The sequence below is a fragment of the Hippocampus zosterae genome, chromosome 14 (genome assembly GCF_025434085.1).
Source record: "Hippocampus zosterae strain Florida chromosome 14, ASM2543408v3, whole genome shotgun sequence".
Classification (NCBI taxonomy): Eukaryota; Metazoa; Chordata; class Actinopteri; order Syngnathiformes; family Syngnathidae; genus Hippocampus; species Hippocampus zosterae.
The window spans coordinates 18,676,836-18,690,096 of NC_067464.1; the positions used below are offsets into that span (position 1 = coordinate 18,676,836).

The 13,261-nt window shown below is 45.9% G+C and overlaps 1 protein-coding gene across 2 annotated transcripts in view; it reads left to right on the forward strand.

Moving 5' to 3' along the window:
• Positions 1-487: 487 nt before the first annotated feature.
• Positions 488-13,261, forward strand: part of fosl2 (FOS like 2, AP-1 transcription factor subunit) — a 28,942-nt gene continuing 16,168 nt past the window's right edge. Inside the window, exon 1 of one of the 2 annotated variants that reach the window (XM_052085828.1) lies at positions 488-543. The gene's annotated coding sequence lies outside the window, so the exon portion shown is untranslated. Of the gene's footprint in view, positions 544-6,358; positions 6,502-13,261 lie in introns of those variants that run through there. The other variant, XM_052085827.1, reaches the window with a different exon arrangement.

A 13,261-nucleotide genomic window follows, 5' to 3' on the forward strand; every position in this document is an offset into this window, starting at 1 on the left:
TTCCTCTGATGACTGTTATTGTTTGTTTTGATCGCAAAATAGAAAGAGTGTTATGTTCCACTCAGCAAGGCATTAACACAAACTCACTTAAAACCTCACACATTTGGGACCTATTTTTATGCCGAATGCGAGTGTTACGCAAGCTGCGGTCTAATTGTGCGCATGGGTGGAATTTTCTTTCTTTTGTTATGTTTCTTATGTTTTCTTTTCCTAGACTCACACAGGTGAAAGAGGGCGTTTGCACCTTTGTGGCATTTTTGGTTTTGCATCTGCCTTCCTTGATGTCCCTTTTCTATCTCTTATTTAGTGTCACCTGTGTCTTTGTCGTCCGTCCGCCCGCCTCTTTGCGTCTCGGCCAATCAATTCTTCTGCTCACTGCCCCTAAGTGTGCCTCATTGCCTCATAGAAGATTTAAGATATCCTTTATTTGTCCCACATTGGGGAAATTTACAGTCTCCAGCAGCAAGCTGTTGGCATTTTGTCTGGATGTACACTGCATGGCTCAAGTGAAGAAAAACACCCGCTGGAAATCAAAATTACAGCGTAAGCATAAATAATTACATCTGGTCTAATTATGGTAAATTAGATATCATTATATAAACAAAGTAATTTCCAAGATGGCCACTTGATTGATGTGGAGGGTCCCCTAATTTAAAGCAACGAACGGGAAGAGTCAGCTCAGACTAACTGACTGTGATATAAAATGCAATATTTGTAGTGTTTGTTATTTATTATTGTTTACTTCTGTGTTGTCACTGCCTGATGTCGCGGCTTGTGGAGTTATTTGCACGCAGACGCGTTTGGAGTGTCTGTGCATGTGGGTGGTTTTGTGTTGCATGAATGTAAATGCAGCCATATTGGATAGGTGTTGAAATGAGAATGAAGAAGTGAATGAATTCTTTATTTCGAACGTGTGTGACACGTTATGGGATGCTCATTTATTTTCCAACCAAACCGCATGGATGAATTCAAAAACTTCCGACACATCTGGGCAAAGTTTCTCGTTAATGTGCGTAGATGTCATCTTAATGTAACTCAACTTGTTTTTTTTAGTTATCAGTTTTTATTTACTCATTAAAACAACATTATTTATTCCTCGGCGACACAATGGCAGATTATTAAAACGATACAGTTTCCTGTTTTCTAAAAACATGTTAAATTATTTTTTAAACAATTGCGTTGCATGGCCCACCTTGGGCACTTGGATCTGCAGTGTAAATACAACCATTGTTTCCTTGTTTCTGTTCAGTCTTTGGCTATGTCAAGTTGTCCAAATGGAGCTTTTGCATGAGTGTTTGCCTGCCTCTGCCTCCCTCACACACCAAACATTGTTTTCTGAGATTATTGTGCAATAATTAAGAAAGAGCTGTGTGTATTTTTTAAAGGCAGCTGACTCACGATGGCCTTGCACTCTGAAAGCAAAAGTCAAACCAGTTATCCGACCTTTTCAGTTCGCAACAATTGTTCTTTGTCAGAACAAACATATATCTGTACTATACTGAAAACAAAACACAAACGCAACACAAACTCATATGCACATTCCTACTGTTATCCACTCCAACTTGTAAAAATAGAAAGTGTAAAAACGATCCACACAATATAATAGGGGCTCCATGTTGCGGTGCCCTCTTACCCGGAGCGCAGTGTCACGAAAGCCTGCCTCTCAGGCAGCAGAGGACCTCCGCCGCGTAGCGGTCCACCGCCGTCCTTGCAGCCATCGCAGTGCAAATGCTAATGCTAATGCTCTGTCCGACCAGAGAAGTTGTTCTACGTCACGGTGCGAGAGGCCGCTTCAAGAACAGAGGCAGGTTTGGCAGGATTTCAAAGATGCCTGCCCGCAGCTCTAGTGAGGGTATCTGTATTAAGAAGTGAATGGATGGATTGATGGATGGTGGATGGACGGACTTTGAAAAATTCGGGGCGCCAGAGCTCCAGCTCCCGTCGAGTTTGGCTTCTTACGATGCGTCATTCATTCTGGCATAGGCGGTGCCAGGCGTACCCCCTCGAGGCGGTCTCGAGATTAAATCTAACTAATCCCTTAATCTAGATTAAAATTCAAATTTAAAGTATCTATGAACAGTCCAGTTCACTTTCGGAACGCATTGCATTCGTATTTTAACACAATGAGCCCAAAAATATGACTTTGACAGTGATGCTATATGGCTAACTATTAGTGAACAATATTGGAGACAAACGGCCTTTGTAGAACAAGCGTTGCATTTTTTTAAAGTACCGCCCCCCCCCCCCCCGACTAATGTACAGCAGACACACCGAGTGGTTCCAGAGATCAAAGGTTGTCACCTCCATATCTGAAATATAGCCTTTAAACTATCAAAGCCAGTCAGGCGTCTGATCCAAGCTAGCCAAAGCATTCAAGTGAGGTGAAAGGTCAGATACGCAGCTTCATATTCATTGTCAGGACCCCTCTTTTAACATATCTTCAGGCATTTAGGGATTATTGTCTTCTCAAAGTAAAAACTAATTATTGAAATAGAAGATGGGCAATATGGGTGAGGTCACTTGTTCCATATAACCTACCGCAGTGTTTTTCAACCCGTGTGCGTGCTGCAAGACATCGTCAGGTGTGCCGCGGGAAAATATCCAATTTGTATGTCTGTGCGGTCTTTCGCCCAGGAAGTAATCATATAGTACCCTCCCATACCGTTAGGGAGCAGCAACAGCTAGCCAATTGCCTTGTGTTTCGAGACAAGGCAATTTGTGACGCATGAATACAGGACGATGGTGAAACAATAAATATGAAAGATGACATATATTTTCTTTGTGTTCATTTGATTCCAATTCAAGCTGTTCTAACGTAATTCTGCAATGTTAAAAACGGTTATAATAGCAATATAACATGTTAATTGTTAAAATATGTGTTGGGGTTAGCATTTTCACCCCTCCGTGAGCCGTCACCTTACCGTGGTGGAGGGGTTTGCGTGTCCCAATGATCCTAGGAGCTAAGTTGTCTGGGGCTTTATGCCCCTGGCAGGGTCACCCATGGCAAACAGGTTCTAGGTGAGGGGCCAGACAAAGCATGGCTCATAGACCCTTATGATGACTACAATATATGGACCAAGGTTTCCCTTGCCCGGACGCGGGTCACCGGGGCCCCACTCTGGAGCCAGGCCTGGAGGTGGGGCTCGTTGGCAAGCGCCTGGTGGCCGGGCCTACACCCATGGGGCCCGGCCGGGCACAGCCCGAAGAGGCAACGTGGGTCCCCCTTCCCATGGGCTCACCACCCATGAGAGGGGCCAAAGGGGTCGGGTGCTATGTGAGCTGGGCGGCAGCCAAAGACGGGGACCCTGGCGGTCCGATCCTCGGCTGCAGAAGCTAGCTCTTGGGACATGGAATGTCACCTCTCTGGCAGGGAAGGAGCCCGAGCTGGTGTGTGAGGCAGAGAATTTCCGACTGGATATAGTCGGACTTGCCTCCACACACAGCTTGGGTTCTGGTACCAGTTCTCTCGAGAGGGGTTGGACTCTCTTCCACTCTGGAGTTGCTCACGGTGAGAGGCGCAGAGCAGGTGTGGGCATACTCGTTGCCCCCCGGCTCAGTGCCTGTACATTGGGGTTCACACCGGTAGACGAGAGGGTTGCCTCCCTCCGCCTTCGGGTGGGTGGACGGGTCCTGACTGTTGTTTGTGCATATGCACCAAACAGCAGCTCAGCATACCCACCCTTTTTGGAGTCCTTGGAGGGTGTGCTGGAGAGTACTCCTGCTGGGGACTCCCTTGTTCTGCTGGGGGACTTCAATGCTCATGTGGGCAATGACAGTGAGACTTGGAGGGGCGTGATTGGGAGGAACGGCCCCCCCGATCAGAACTCGAGTGGTGTTTTGTTATTGGACTTCTGTGCTCGCCACGGATTGTCCATAACGAACACCTTGTTCAAACATAAGGGTGTCCATATGTGCACTTGGCACCAGGACACCCTAGGCCGCAGTTCGATGATCGACTTTGTAGTTGTATCATCGGATTTGCGGCCGCATGTTCTGGACACTCGGGTGAAGAGAGGGGCGGAGCTGTCAACTGATCACCACCTGGTGGTGAGTAGGCTCCGATGGTGGGGGAAGATGCCAGTCCGTCCTGGCAGACCCAAACGTATCGTGAGGGTTTGTTGGGAGCGTCTGGCGGAATCCCCTGTCAGAAGGAGTTTCAACTCCCACCTTCGACAGAGCTTTTCCCATGTTCCGGGGGAGGCGGGGGACATTGAGCCCGAGTGGACCATGTTCCGTGCCTCTATTGTTGAGGCGGCCAATCTGAGTTGTGGCCGTAAGGTGGTTGGTGCCTGTCGTGGCGGCAGTCCCCGTACTTGCTGGTGGACACTTGCTGAAGAAGGAGTCCTATCGAGCCTTTATGGCCTGTGGGACCCCAGAGGCAGCTGACGGGTATCGACTGGCCAAGCGGACCGCGGCTTCGGTGGTCGCCAAGGCAAAAACCCGAGCGTGGGAAGAGTTCGGTGAGGCCATGGAAGCCGACTTCCGGACGGCTTCGATGAAATTCTGGTCCACCATCCGACGTCTCAGGAGGGGGAAGCAGTGCACCACTAACACTGTGTACAGTGGGGATGGGGCGCTGCTGACTTCGACTCGGGACGTTGTGAACCGGTGGGAAGAGTACTTCGAAGACCTCCTCAACTCCACCAACACGCCTTCCTTGGAGGAAGCAGAGCCCGAGGACTCTGAGGTGGGCTCTCCTATCTCTGTGGTTGAAGTCACCGATGTGGTTAAAAAGCTCCTCGGTGGCAAGGCCCCAGGGGTGGATGAGATCCGCCCGGAGTTCCTCAAGGCTCTGGATGTTGTGGGGCTGTCCTGGTTGACACGCCTCTGCAACATCGCGTGGTCAACAGGGAGAGGGCCTCTGGATTGGCAGACCGGGGTGGTAGTCCCTCTTTTTAAAAAGGGGGACCGGAGGGTGTGTTCCAACTACAGAGGGATCACACTCCTCAGCCTCCCTGGTAAGGTCTATTCAGGGGTGCTGGAGAGGAGAGTCCGTCGGGAAGTCGAGCCTCAGATTGAGGAGGAGCAGTGTGGTTTTCGTCCCGGCCGTGGAACAGTGGACCAGCTCTACACCCTTAGCAGGGTCCTTGAGGGTATGTGGGAATTCGCCCAACCAGTCTACATGTGTTTTGTGGACTTGGAGAAGGCGTTTGACCGTGTCCCTCGGGGAGTTCTGTGGGGGGTGCTTCGTGGGTATGGGGTACCGAACCCCCTGATACGGGCTGTTCGGTCACTATACCACCGATGTCAGAGTTTGGTTCGCATTGCCGGCAGTAAGTCGGAATCGTTTCCAGTGGGCGTAGGACTCCGCCAAGGCTGCCCTTTGTCGCCGATTCTATTCATAACCTTTATGGACAGAATTTCTAGGCGCAGCCCAAGCGTTGAGGGAGTCCGTTTTGGGGGCCTCAGTATTACATCGCTGCTTTTTGCAGATGATGTGGTGCTGTTGGCTCCTTCAAACGGGGCTCTACAACTCTCACTGGAGCGTTTCGCAGCCGAGTGTGAAGCGGTTGGGATGAAAATCAGCACCTCCAAATCTGAAACCATGGTCCTCAGTCGGAAAAGGGTGGAGTGCCCCCTCCGGGTCGGGGGGGAGATCTTGCCCCAAGTGGAGGATTTCAAGTATCTTGGGGTCTTGTTCACGAGTGAGGGCAGGAGGGAGCGAGAGATCGACAGGCGGATCGGTGCAGCGTCTGCTGTGATGCGGACGTTGTATCGGTCTGTCGTGGTGAAGAAGGAGCTGAGCCAAAGGGCGAAGCTCTCAATTTACCGGTCGATCTACGTCCCAACCCTCATCTATGGCCACGAGCTATGGGTCGTGACCGAAAGAACGAGATCCCGGATACAAGCGGCCGAAATGAGTTTTCTCCGCAGGGTGTCCGGGCTCTCCCTTAGAGATAAGGTGAGGAGCTCGGTCATCCGGGAGGGGCTCAGAGTCGAGCCGCTTCTCCTCCACATCGAGAGGAGCCAGATGAGGTGGCTTGGGCATCTGATTCGGATGCCTCCTGAGCGCCTCCCTGGTGAGGTGTTCCGGGCATGTCCCACTCGGAGGAGACCCCGAGGAAGACCCAGGACACGCTGGAGAGACTACGTCACCCAGCTGGCCTGGGAACGCCTCGGGATCCCCCGGGGAGAGCTGGAAGAAGTAGCTAGGGAGAGGGAAGTCTGGGCTTCCCTGCTAAAGCTGTTGCCCCCGCGACCCGGCCCCGGATAAGCGGTAGATGATGGATGGATGGTTAGCATTTTCAGCTAGTGGTGTTTGGAAGATGTGTGTGTTTGCAAATAGCTGGGCATGTATTTGTAAGTTAAAGCTTCTGTCTTGCCAACCGCCCCCATAGCCCACGCACAAGGTATCAAGAAGATTGTAGCCACAGGTATATACCAGCTAGTACTCGCCAGAAATTCCTGCAGCTCCTTTAATGCTGCTGTTGGCCTCTTGACAGCCTCTCCGACCACTTTTCTTGTCTTCTCTTCATCAATTGGACGGACGTACAGTTCTTGGTAAGGACCACATATTCTTTACTTGTCTTCACTGTTCTTCCATACTAGTTATATTTAATGCCTTGGAAATTGCTCTTGTACCCTGAGTGACACTTTTGGGCAGTGAGAGTGTTCTAATGCTGTCGAAGCTCTCTGTGGACCATGTCTTGTGATGCAGGATATGATGATGAAAATGTCAGGAAAAGCCAACTAAAACATCATCCATACGTCCATTATCTAAACCGCTTATCCTCACGAGGGTTCATCGTAGTTACTTTAAAAGGTGTGTGCTGACTGCCAATTCTTGCAATTCCTTCAATTTCCCCAGTGTGGGACAACTAAAGGATATCTTATTTTACCTTATATCTATATCTTATATCTTATCTTAATGTTACCATCAGTGAGCAGATGCCTATATTGTCCTCTACATGGGGAAATTGTTAAATCTGTATGACTTATAAACATGAATCATGAATTTTACACAAGGAACTTGAACAATTTCAAAAAAGAAGACATTTCCCCCCATGTTTAAAATACCTCCACAAATAAATTAATTTTTATGGGTACCCATGTGCACTTTTGCGGTTGCTTGACTGCCATGTAACCGTGTGAATGAACCATGTGTGTGATTTTAATTTACAAGTCATTTTAATTCCCACAGTGTGATCGCCAACTACAGGCTGAGCATTTATATAAAAAAAAAATTCGGTCATTTTGAAAATGAAAACATCCAGGCTGTTCAGACATGCCGCTGACAAATTAGTTCATGTTTGGTCTGCTGCATCTTGGCAGGGACTACAATTCGGCAGAGAGGCATCTGCGGATTGATAATAATTGGAAGGAAATATTTCAACCCACTTTTATCATGGTTCTTAAATTGTATCAACTGGATAGTTATCTACCAAATGAAAATTATGAGAAAATCAGCATGCTGTTGTCTTCACCACACAACCTTAGTGCAGCTGAGGAGAGTTGACCTCTACCTGTTTCTGTGAACCATTGGGTCATTACGCCCCCACCTACCCCCCATCCCCCGCTCCGAAGGATGATAGAGAAAAGTACAAACGGGCTTCTTGTGGAAAATTGGGGGGAAAAAAGGCAAAGGGTGAGTTGATCATGGGGAGGGCCGATCGTGGTGGGGGTGGGGACATGGGGGACGGCTTGTGCCAAGTGACACAAACCCCCCTTGGCAGCCTAATTAAATTTTCCACTTTTCCACACTCACATTAAGCCTCCATCGAGCTGGAAGGAATGGACGCAATGAAGGAGTCGACCCCATGAAGAAGATTAACCACCCTTTTCCCTCCTTTCTCCTCACTCTTTTATTTAGAATATATATCATATATAATTACTGTTTTGCAACGCTAACTCTTTCAACTACTAAAATAGTTGCTGTCTCTCAGACATTTCATTCATTATATGACATATTTTTTGCGTGGTGGTGAGATGCCGGCTCAAAAAAGAAGGCAGCTGGTTTGAGTCGAACGTAACACATTAGGATTTACGCTTACATGGTTCAAGTGACACAATTCATTATTATTATTATTATTATTATTTTGTAATTCAGTGGTACAATTTGGATATGCATCATGGCAGTGTAAAAAAGTGGATTTTGTGAAAGCAACTCTCATCCAAATGTGTATAAAAATCAGATATCTACCAACCATAGAGTATGTGCACCTAGATCTGCCCAAACTAAAGAAATTACAATACGGTATAAGCTACAGCAAAAGCTATGCTCTTGAAATATGGTCATTAGGTGGCCACCATTGAGTGAGGAAAAATCCTTCGACCACTGGAGAGTTGCTGCATTTGGGGAATTTTGTTTTAGTAGTGTGGCCCGGTGTCCGAGTTGTTAGCGCATCGGCTTCACGGTGCAAAATTGCAGGATTCGATTGCAGCTTCCTGTGTGTAGTTTGCATGTTCTCCCAGTGCCTGTGTGGGTTTTCTCTGGGTGTTCCAGTTTCTCCCCACAAAAACATGCTTGGCAGGTTAATGGAACACTCGAGATCACAGCTATCAAACTCAAGGCCCGTGGGCCAGATACGGCCCGCCACGTCATTTTATGTGGCCCACGGTAGCAAATCAAGCATGTCAACTTGCATGATGCTTACTAAAATCTAGACCAAAATGTGAAATTCTCATATGTAAAAAAATAAGAGACACATTGTAAGCATTTTCTTTTAACCAAACCCCTCATTACAGTAACAACTAATAAATTGTTATTGACTTTTATTATTGACTTTTTTGTTTGGTTTCAGTCATAATTGCCCTCGAAGGGTAACTACAATGTGGCACACGACAAAAATGAGTTTGACACCCCTGCTCTAGATTGTTCCTAGGTGTGAGCGTGAATGGTTGTTCGTCTCTTTGTGACCTGGGATTGACTGGCAACCAGTTCAGGGTGTCCTTCGCCTACAGCCGAGACAGCTGAGATAGGCTCCATCATGCACCTTGACCCTTGTGAGGATATAAAAATATTACTTGTCCAGTGGCGGGCCGTGCATTTCAACCCTAGGCCTTCAGTGATGTCACATACATACACAATATAGGCTCGTCAAGCAGCACTTAATTTCAGGAGCATTTAAAACCATTAAGTATGCTTTCACAATTAAGAGCGGGAAACTACATTTACAGATATTGTCAAAAATAAAAAGATGATTTAAAAATACTAAATAAAATGCCACCCAAATTACACTGTGTGATCTTAAACAAGTCTGTCCAATAAATTGCGCAATGTTGCAGTTTCATATAAGGCACTAACTAAACAATAACAAAACAAACTATTCTTTGAAAATCAAGTTAACAGATCATTTGCATTTTGAGAATAGGCTGTACAACAGCAAATAACTGACGATGATGAGCAGCTGAGATTGAACGAACTTTCGTGCACGAAGGTGACGACAATGCGGCATTATAAATTGCAGGTGAGCAGATTTATTTGATACATTTTTGTATCTTTGTCATTTTATTTCGTTCCCATTAATTTAATACTAACGAAATAAAATACGAAATGTAAAATAAAATTGATTTACTCACCAATGTAGTGCCTGTTCACTGAGCTGCACATCTACGCGAGTGTCCCCATACGTTTTTAAACGCACCGTAGCTTGTAAGTGCCCAGCCGTGCTCTGATGTTTCCTTGCTGCCTTGGTAAAACAATCCAGTGTGGCTCCAAACACCAAATCGGTCAGTTGCAAGCAATAGGCATTCCCAGCAGTACAATTTGCAGCGTTTCTCAGAGGCTGTGAGCTACGGGTACCGTTCATAATTGCTCGTCTGAAAATGACGGACAAACCCTTTTCCTTGCTGGGACAGGCTAGCTAGCGCAGGAGTTGGGCGACCAGCTTTACGTGGAAGACCCGTCTTGAAAATTGTGTTGAAAGTAGTTCACCAACCAGATCAACGTCTTCTCCTTCGGCCATTTTGGGTTAAAATGCAGTGATAGCTCTCGCAGGCGCTAATCCAATCTTTTTTTTTTAACAAATCTTTATTGAACAAATCAGGATACAATTCACAGTAAACAGAAAAGGCGCAAATGCAGTCACCGAAAGCGCACGGCCAGTCTCGACGTAAGGCCTTCTAGCTGGCCCTAGTACGCAGACGAGTCTGAGACTCATGATCTGATTGGCTATTTCAACCTGACTGTGCCCGTTCGCTTACAGTGCACAGGGGCCTGCTTTGTTTAATCTGAAGGTCCTGAGCAAGTTTAATTTACCTGGCAACACAAGCTAGCTGAATTATGATTGGTTAAAAACTCTACCATAATAAATAAGTTATTTATCGAGTGGCTTTCAAAGTTATTTAAAATAAGTGGAAATAATATGACGTGAAGAATACAGAGAATAATTTTGTTGACATATTTATGAAAATAAAATAACAAATTAAATTTATGCTGTTCTCTGAATGTTTAGGCCAGCAGAGATGGCCTTGCTGGCCCTGACGGAACGCCACTGTACTTGTCCATGTCCAACCTTGACATTTGTATTGTTGTTAACATGCATTTGGACGTCTTGAATTACAGACTTCTGACAGGAATAAAATGACTGATAAAAAGAATGATAAAAATCAATCATTATTTGTCCGTCCACAATCTGGAAAATCAAGTTTAACAGCAGCAATGTGGAATGTAGAGAATCATATCAAATTACATGTGTGTGTGCATGTGAGTTTGGATATGTGTGCATGCCCACATGTATTAAAGAGAGAAATACGAGTCACAAAAACGATTCAATCTGTGTATTTTTACTCCGGTTATCCTGTTCAGAGTTCAACTTACAATTTAAGTCGGTTGCTTTTTTTTAAACATTTTATGATGGTCTGGTTGAAAATTGAAGTTGCAGAAAACAGCTGATTTTAATAGAGAAAGAACCGCACTAAAAACGGATTAACATTCCAAACTGCAAGGACCTCAGAACAACATCCTCATAAATGGCATAGACAAGCTCGTTGACGTTGTCAGATGAACTTGCCTATTGTGTGTGCACTGCGGCTGCACTCGGATGCGTCATTGTCAAATGCCTTTCCATGTGTTGTGGGTCAGGCTTGAGGAAAACAAAACTCTGAAAATGCAACTCATTTTGTTCACAAAAGCGGCATATCGTTTTTGTCTCCTGTTGGAATTATGGAGGGTTTTCTTCCTCAACAAAACAAGTCAAACATGTACATTTGGGTCCTGTTTACTTGCACGTTACAGGTGCTGATGCTTGATCACACCGCCGTGTCCCCGAAGTGCCCTAGTCTACCATCTGACATTTATTTGTTCACTTCTTGCACATTCTCCAACATTTCCTTTTCCATTCTTCTTTGTCTTGAGGCTGACTTGTACATGTGACACACTTCCTGCCATTGTTTCACTGGCAAATACCTTTTTGGTTGTGAATTCACTCACGAGAGACTGGAAAGGTGCTGCGTGTTCAGTACAGGTAATTGGATGTTTTTCTTCACTGTTCCATTGTTGCCATTTGGATTACAGTAGCCCACTAGTGTCAAACTCAAGGCTGGGGGCCAGATGTGGCCCTCCACATCATTTTAAGTGGCTCGCAAAAGCAAATAAAAAATGACAACGTCCATGATGGGGCAGCCCGGTAGTCCAGTGGTTAGCACGTCGGCTTCACAGTGCAGAGGTACCGGGTTCGATTCCAGCTCCGGCCTCCCTGTGTGGAGTTTGCATGTTCTCCCCGGGTCTGCGTGGGTTTTCTCTGGGTGCTCTGGTTTCCTCCCACATTCCAAAAACATGCGTAGCAGGCTGATTGAACACTCTAAATTGTCCCTAGGTGTGAGTGTGAGTGCGAATGGTTGTTCGTTTCTGTGTGCCCTGCGATTGGCTGGCAACCGATTCAGGGTGTCCCACGCCTACTGCCCGAAGACAGCAGGGATAGGCTCCAGCACCCCCACGACCCTAGTGAGGATCAAGCGGCTCGGAAGATGAATGAATGAATGAATGAACTTCCATGATGCTTGCTAAAATCTGGACCAGAATTTCACATTTTCATATACAATAAATCAGTGACATATTGGAAGCATTTTCTTCTTATCAAACCTCTCATTACAGTTACTTAAACACTATTTGAATAAAACGTTATTCTTGACTTCTTTAAATAATTTCAGTCATCACGGCCCCCTCAAGGGAAACGGTAATTACAATGTGGCCCGCGACAAAAATGAGTTTGACACCCCTGCAGTAGCTACATAGATTATGATTTACAAGAATATAGCACTTTGCTCCTTCTTCATCTCGTAGGGCACGGTGCCTGTTTGGCCCGCTGAGTGTTGTCGAAATCCTGTTAGATTCAGTTGAGGCAGCGGCTAAGATGAAGTCATTGGGTTTATTTTCCCACTGCAGCGGCCTATGAGCAATGACACATTTTGTTGCCACATGATGACCCTTAATAAGATGGTTCTACTCGTAACCTCCCAGATCACAACAACTCTAGGCCTGCCTGTTGCTTATTATGTGTTTTATTTCTTTTTTTAATGTTACATTTACTATGTTCCTGACAGCCACGGCAGCCCTCTTTGCCCAAAACATGTAGTGTGCCATATGATTTGAGCCGTTGTTGTCTTGCTAAGTTTTCTCATGGTCTGTCATGGTATCTGTAGCAGGCAGAGGGTCTGAAAAGGCACACTGTGGTTGTACGACGGTTGATCGAGGATCCCAGAATGTTCCCTTCTGACCCATCACATTTTGATAGGGTTCCTCATGTTTCTCACATTGTCGAACACATGAGTCTTGTTTCCTCAAGGCAGCTTTGGAGAACATTAGTGGCCATGGCAGAGTCAAAAGAAATCCCCCTGCCAGGCCCTATACAGTACTATACACTGTACAGTGAAACTCTTCTACAACGAAACTTACATGTGCGAAAATATCCCCTAGTGTGAAAAAATGTTCACGCATTAACGCCATTCCCTCTTTTCTGCTTCCCCCTACAAAGCCCCCCTGTAAGGTTCACTACAACGAAAAAAAAGCCTTCCGCAAAAGTCTAATCCAACCTCAGCCTGCCACAGCCACCTCTACTGCTTAGTTTGGAAACGGCAACAGAAACCACCACAATGGCTTATACATGCGCAGTAGTACAGGAAGTATTTGTTACTGTTAGTTTCAGATGCAGCATGAACGTTGAATTGCTAAAATGTCGACAAAATGGACCTTTGCAGACCAAGGAGTTAAGAAAAGAAAAGCTTTAATGCTTGAAGACAGGATGAAAGTAATAAAAATGAAAGATGGAGGAAGCAAAGTAAAAGACATTATGCAAGAAATCGATGTAAGTGAAAATGAATG